At 32.2% G+C, this 7634-nt stretch overlaps 1 long non-coding RNA gene across 1 annotated transcript; it reads left to right on the top strand.

Annotated features, from left to right (window-relative positions):
• The first annotated feature begins 1160 nt into the window (after positions 1-1160).
• Positions 1161-2394, top strand: LOC145042802 (uncharacterized). The gene is made up of 2 exons (XR_013680767.1): positions 1161-1545; positions 1703-2394. It is a non-coding gene; the product is annotated as an uncharacterized LOC145042802 (long non-coding RNA).
• The last annotated feature ends 5240 nt before the right edge of the window (positions 2395-7634 follow it).

Raw genomic sequence — 7634 nt, 5'->3', positions numbered from 1 at the left:
ATGATTAAAATCCATACTCAAAACATTTGATAAATAGAGAAATCGAATGTATGGTTTCTAGATAATTAGATCTAGTTAATGCTTATAGCAAGTCCTATAACCGAACTATGTGACCCTACAACGCTTTATTGGACATAGTAGAAATGAATAAGATATTTATCACCCGCTTCGATTGATCGGTCGAGGTTGTAGCTAGCAACCATGGGTGGGGTGTCAAGCCGTATAGATCTATACATATGTATCTCAGCTCCGAAGATCAACGATTATAATGGCGTGAGTCTTTTAAGTATATTTGAATTTAGGTAATCAATAATGTATCACTCATAAGGCCCTTAACTAAATTTTATCATGAAAAGCCGAGTATGCTTGATAAGAAAATCCATAAAAGTGTATAATACTCAATTAAATAAGTAGTAAATCCCATGGTAGAATATACAAGTACATAAATGATTTCAAGAAAAGAGTTTAATAACTCGAGTGTGTGTGTGTGTATATACATTGTTGTAAAAACTCGTCGAGTTGTCTGATTACTCCGAATACTCGTTACTCGGCCCATTACCGAGGCGAGTTGCAGAATGTCGAGTACTCCGCGATTGCCCACTTACTGTATCGAGCATTTTGTAAAGCTCTGTCAACTATGATTAGTATGTAGAATATACTTAATGATTTATTATTTAACACACATATATGATTATTACTATATATATATATATATATATATATATATATATATATATATATATATATATATATCTTAAATTTTCAACAATTATTCACGAAGTGAGACCATTATGCGTTTTTATGTTTTTTTGTGTATTTACATGTATCTAATTTTGTTATACATTTCAATTAACTTTTGATTTTACCTTATGATTTTGAAATATATGATTTCCATAAAAATAATTCTATATGAATTGTCGAATTCGAGTACTCCCGAGCACTCTCGAATACTCGCAACTCGGTAGTCGGCCAAACAGGTACCGAGTAACGAGTTTTACAACATTATATATATATATATATATATATATATATATATATATATATATATATATATATATATATATATATATATATATATATATATATATCGGTTGGCGGGCCTCGACTGTTGACGTTTATAGCTAAAGATGGGTCTAGGCGCCCAAATTGGTCAATGAAAGTCAACGCAATTTAAAAATAAAAATTAACTGCAAAATTGTAAAAAATGTAACAAATGCTTATAGGGTTGCTTCCGATTTTCTCATTCGATGCAGTCAAAATAAAATCGACATTCTCTCTGTCTCTGAACCACAAACGAGGATGAACAAAGGGAAATCGGTCGCATCTTCTTCTTCCGTTCACCATCAACAGTCTCATGCCATCGTTTTTAGCTCTGGCCCCCAGTTCGTCATCTCCTTCAAGCAACGATGTCATAGTCTCCTTCCAAGCTTCAGTTCACGACTTCAGCTTATCGGTTCCAAAATCAACTCTTGAATTTTATCAATTCCAAAATCAACTCTTCTTCCGACTTCAGCTCCTCTTGTCAACACTAATTGAGTTATCCAGGTTCGTTTTTACTTCTAACTCTTCTTTCGACTTCTCACTTATCGGTAGCATGTTTGTTGACCATGGGTTAAGTCCCAATGGTGAAATCGATTGAGATTAGGAAAATAGAATAGCGATTACATAAAAGCTCGTAATCTCTTATGAAAATGTTGTGCAGGTGATAGCGAATCAAGGTGCACACCAGTTGTTTGATGTTTTGTCACAGTGAAATTTGATTCACATTTGTTGGAGGTGCAGCATTCAAGATTGTGCTTTCTATAGTTTGTTCTTTCTTCTCTTCTTTTATCACTTCCTTTCAAAGATTTGAGTGGTAAAATCCCTTCTGAAATTTCGGATATGGAGAAATTAGAAGTGATTGATCTTGAAGGTAATTCAATTCACAACAATTACAAGTAACAGGTAGGGTAACCCTTCATGAAATCGTTAGCTAACCCTTCATGAAATCGTTTGTTCTTTCTTCTATTGGTTTCTAAAATCGTTGTTACTTTGCTTCCTAAAATTGTTTGTTCTTTCTTCATCTTTTTCTAGTTCAAGGTTTGGATTTGTGCTCGGTTGTAAAAAGTAGGGTAGAAGTGGTGGTGATGTTTGGTTGGAATGAAAATGAAGAAGAAGTGACTTCGACATTTACCCACTAAGTGTTCGATCAATTGCTTGAGTGAATGCTGATAATGTTGATAAGGTGCCACAACTTGTTGATAAGGTGCAACAACATGTTCAATCAATTACAGGGACAACTTGCTGGATTTGTTGTTGATGAAGCACATTGTGTAACGTATAACAATGTCCGATTCTACTTACTCTTATGATTTTACACTATGATATATAAACATACATACTCATTACTGTTTATTCAACAATTGGGGACATGATTTTCATCCAGATTACAAAGTGTTAGGGTGTATAAAGCAGAATTTTCCAAATGTTCCTGTGATGGCATTAACTGCTACTAAAACAACTTGGAAAGTTAGCATTAGATCGATTAAAAAACTCTTTAAAAGTTGGTTATTAAGATGTATTAAGTGATTAAGAAAAGCAATGTAATAGTTGGTTATTTAGATGTGATGTATTAAAAATCAAAGGGGTTTTGTTTGTAAGCATATCTTCATGTTATAATGTTCTATTTATGTTATATTTAATGTTATATTTAGTGTTATATTCTAAAGACTAATGTTATATTTATTAAAATTTTAATAATTTTTTAATTATTAATGATCCCCGATTAATCCCCGCCTAGCCGATTAATCTCTTGACCCCAATCCACCGCCGAGCGTTTTCTGCAACCTTGATATATATATATATATATATATATATATATATATATATATATATATATATATATATATATATATATATATATATATATATATATATATGTGTGAATGATGTGAACTTGTAATACTACAAAAGTAAGTTTTATAACATATTTTATCATAAAATCATAATATTTTTATAGTAGAATAATATGTTATCTTGACTAGTTGTATTATTTAAAAACAACTATAACCTATATACATAGAACATATTTATCACTAGTATATTTGTAAATGAAGTATTATTTAAAAAAATAATATTTATAAACTAGTTTTGAAATTTGGTAAGTGTTTGTCACGAGAATATATATATATATATATATATATATATATATATATATATATATATATATATATATATATATATATATTCTCCACATAGCGTAAAAGTAAGTATTAAAAACAGGTCGCAAACCCTCACTTTCGTAGTGTGAACGAGGCTCGAGATGTGAATCTTGTTGTGAGATTTGTTACGTGATGTTCCTCGTTTTTAACAAACCACCGAGTATATTTATATTACCTAATAACCCAAAAGGATAGTTTTGATATTAATTATTAAGTATATGGTGGTATTTGCTAAAATAAATAAACTCTAGGGATTGATTTTTGCCAAAGTCATACTCCAGGGACTTATATTGCGAATTATTCTTAACATAGGGGCTGAACATGTGCATTTAAAACTTATTTGGAGTTTTAGGACTTAATTTGTTAGGGTTTCAGGTGTAGGGGTTGTTTCTGTTTATTTTAAATGAGGTTTGGAATTATTTTGTGAGAGATTTCAAGGAGAGGCCAAAGTTGTACAAGTCAGAAAGTTAGGGGTTTATTTTAATTAAAATATATCAACGTTTGTACAGTACACATCTTATTCAACTTGAACGCAAGTTGCAGGGATGAAGAAAAAAGAAGAACTGAAACGATGGTCTCTTCGATTTCGACCAATTACGAACGGTGAGGACAAAATACAAAGAGGGGGATGGTGGAATACTCACAGTGGCGGCAGCTAGGTGGTGGTTGAAGTAATTTGACAGCAGCTTCACGATCGTGGTGGTGGGTTGACGGAAATCCAACATCAGCGGTGGTGGTGGGGTGCCGAGCTTCCGTTGTATCCATTTTCCTTACTGCCGGTGTGCACGAAGGGAGAGGGAGGCGATGGGAAGTGGCAAACGGGTCAGAGGAAATGAGCTTTGGCAGGATCCACAACTAAATATAAGTGGGTCCATTTTCATAAAAAATAAATAAAAACATAAAATTCAAAACCTTTTTGGTGTTTTTAGGTAAATAAAATGTCAATTGGAGCAATTTAATGTACAAATAGGTGTTAAGGAGGGTGTTTTTAGTAAAAATATGATTTTTGAAGGATTTAATAGTAATAAAAATGGTGTGATCCACATCTAGGTGGAGTCCATGCACCCTACTAAATGGAGCTGCATCCGCCACTATTTGATAGTAGAGGCAGTGGTAGCGTTGGGGTTGCTGTCTTGGAGGTCGGAAAATAGTTTCACCTCCGGTGGAACTTCCTTGATTGAATATGAAGGAGTATATAAGGAAAACTAAAACGAAGCAGCAATTAGTGAGTGGTGCTTGGTTGTGAGATACAAACAAGAGAGAGAGATTGTAGGGAGAGTGAGAGAGAGTTTAAAGGGAGAGAGAAGAAAAAGATGTAAGCATTGAATGAAAGTTGGATGTTGACCTTTTACTGGTCAAAGGCTGCAAATATTTTCCTTTTTTTACTTATTCACTTGCATGTTGCCTCATTTTACGTGACGTTAGCTTCAAAGCCAATAGAAATATTTCGAAAATGTTCGGAAAATGTTATGGTCACGGGGATTTCAAATATTTAAATGGAATTCAAACTCGATATACGAATCTTTGTGAAACGACATTTGAAGTTTCGCGTCAATCAAGTTCTGATTCGTTAGTTTTCACGCATGTGATTTCGGTTCGGGAAAAAAATACGGGAATAGTCAAATTTAATACTAGGTTGAAGCCTGAGTTTAGAAATGTGTTAAAAATTAATTTATCATATGTGTAACCACTTTAAACTGAGTTGTGTAGTGTCTGGTACCGGGTAAAATCAGATATATACTCGTTTAAAAGCTTAAATCATGCATAATTTTCTCATCTGATCTTCGTTTTGGATGTTCTTTATATCCACAGAATCACGAGAACATGTTCTATCCAATTTTATCATTCATGGCCCCATGTAGGTCAATTGCAAAAATATGATATTTAGGGTATCATATATCACTAATTTTTGAACTGTTTTCTGTTTGATGACAATTGTCAACTTTTCGAGCGTTTTGAGGTATCCCGAAGGCACTTATGAGTAACATGATATCATTTGTACTTAAAATTACCAAGTTTCTATGTTGTAGGTCCTACTACAGTGTAATTCGCGGTAACTTAGTTGTCTATAGATTTAGCATAAATTCTAGGATGTCACATCATTTGCATAAATCAACTTCTCAAGAACTATATTAGGTATCATGGGGTTGAGGATACCTTAAAGATCCATGATAATGAAGCCTTTGTCAAAATACTATAGAAGAAGGTCATAATCGTCCATTCAAAAAATATAGGTTTTAGAAGTTTTTGGAATGATTACTCCTGTCTTTGCAAGGATCTAAGTGGTTTTGAACAAAATGTTAATAATATTAAAGAGGAGTACATGATTTTTTTTTAGTTTAAGAATATATAGGGTGTCAAATCTAACAAATAATAGGGGTATAATAGACTCCAAATGCACTGCTAAAATGTACTAAATAGGTGGTACATAGGAAGTACGGTTGATCCACAAAGACACATGACAATTGTCTATACCTCTTTGTGTAAGGTACTTTTCATAAAAGGGGTTTTTTTGTTTGAAAATATAAATAACAATCTACTTTCAAAGCATACAGAAAATTAAATAGATTTGTAAAAAAGTGGTTGAAATGGTTCCACTTCTAGTTCTTAATGTCGTAATTACTTAATTAAGCCTTGACACAATTTCTTATCACTATTCTATGTTGTTACTGAAAGATAATAACACGCTCTAATACCTCTCCTTTTCCAAATTATCTAATCAGTACACGCTCTTTTATTAAACCTAGTTTCACTAATTCAACCTAAAGCTCTTAGATTGTATTAAAAAACCACATTAAGTTTTGTATACGCTTCCCAACAATTTTTATTTTTTCTCATATGCTCGGAAGTAAGAAAACATGTGATATACATTCTATAATAATAAAACACATTTCTTGTTACTCATCACTGACTCTACAAGGCGATTAGATGCCACATAAAGTCAATTAACTACAGAAGAATTCAATTGATATAAGTGGTCAATTAACACAATAGAATTTAGGATTCTAGTTAAAACAATAACATAATCACTACCAGAGAATCATAAATTAAACATCAATCATTATGCTTCAAACCAAACAATCAACATGTTTTTAACAAGAACTAGAAACTATGGTTTTAGCCACGCATGGCTAAAAAACAATCAAACAAAGAGATGAAACTGGAAATGTTTAATGCTTAGAATTGAAATTACTAGTTTTTGCATTGATTAGAATTCTTTAGAAACCTCCAAAATCCGCTCAAAATTACCCCTAGTTACTCCAAAAACCGTCTTTGTGAGTCATGTTGCTCAAATATATTATGAAAAGGAAAAAACCACGACCCGTGTCGGTGTAAAATGGACCACCTTTTAAATGTAATCTTTTGATATCATGATGTGCAACGACTTGATCTATGTCTTTAAGTTTTCTTGTGACTCCTTCGGCCCATATTCTCTCCATACTCCATGATCAATGTTCCGCATACCCGCAATTCCAACAAAACAATTCAAAAATGGTGAAGTACCAAATATTTCGAATAAAACATGAAAGTGCCCTTATTATTAACTAAATGCAAGAATTAAGAACTAATATGCGATGATAGTACAAAATTAATCGTGAAAAATAGCTGCATAAAATTCACCTAATGGAACAATTTGCTCCCATTTACTTGAAGTGTAATAAGAAAATACAATCCATTTTCACTACTATAATAAGGAAAAACTAGAAAATGTCATTTGTGTGCTTGCAATGAAATAATGTCTACAATTGTCTTTTTTTTCTTTAACATATATGATGAAGTGGTAAGAATTTTTCCATAAAATGATTTGAAATATCATCCACGTTTTAATGGACGAGTTGTTTGTTTTCCATCATACATGATAATTTAGCTTAAAGACATCTTAATTTTGAGTAAATATTATCCTTTTATATAATTATATATTAGTTTTTGATTATTCGATGTCCATAATACTATTTTATATTTGTGTAACAATTTTTTAAATTGGTGTAGGCCACATAAACAATTAGTACAACATTTGCTTTTCGATACATGTCAAATCTAGAAAACACACCAAGGAAGCTCAAAGCCTCTTAAAGGTCCCAACTTTTCTTATAACTTTCAATAGAGCTGAGAAGTCGGAGTTTGGGTAGTTGGAGCCTCCATGGGGATGAAATCCTCTAAATGGCTTGATGAAGATCCACTAATTTAAAGAGTTAGAATTCTAGGACTTAAAGTTGAAGGTGTATTTTTAAATGGTCTACTCATCTTAATAACTTATATTTCATCTTTTCCACTACTTTGAGCAACGTCTTACTAGTTTCCAGTTGTTGATTCATCTACTGATTCATATATGAGAACATAGACATTATTTCCTAGTTAGAGATTATGACTAGAGCTTCTTTAGATATTACACTTCTTAGACTTATATGTTCGACGATCGTAGTTGTGAAGGTC

Source organism: Lactuca saligna, chromosome 4, assembly GCF_052625555.1.
Source record: "Lactuca saligna cultivar CGN05327 chromosome 4, ASM5262555v1, whole genome shotgun sequence".
In the NCBI taxonomy this organism is placed as follows: Eukaryota; Viridiplantae; Streptophyta; class Magnoliopsida; order Asterales; family Asteraceae; genus Lactuca; species Lactuca saligna.
This window is presented reverse-complemented; position numbering and strand designations above follow the sequence as displayed.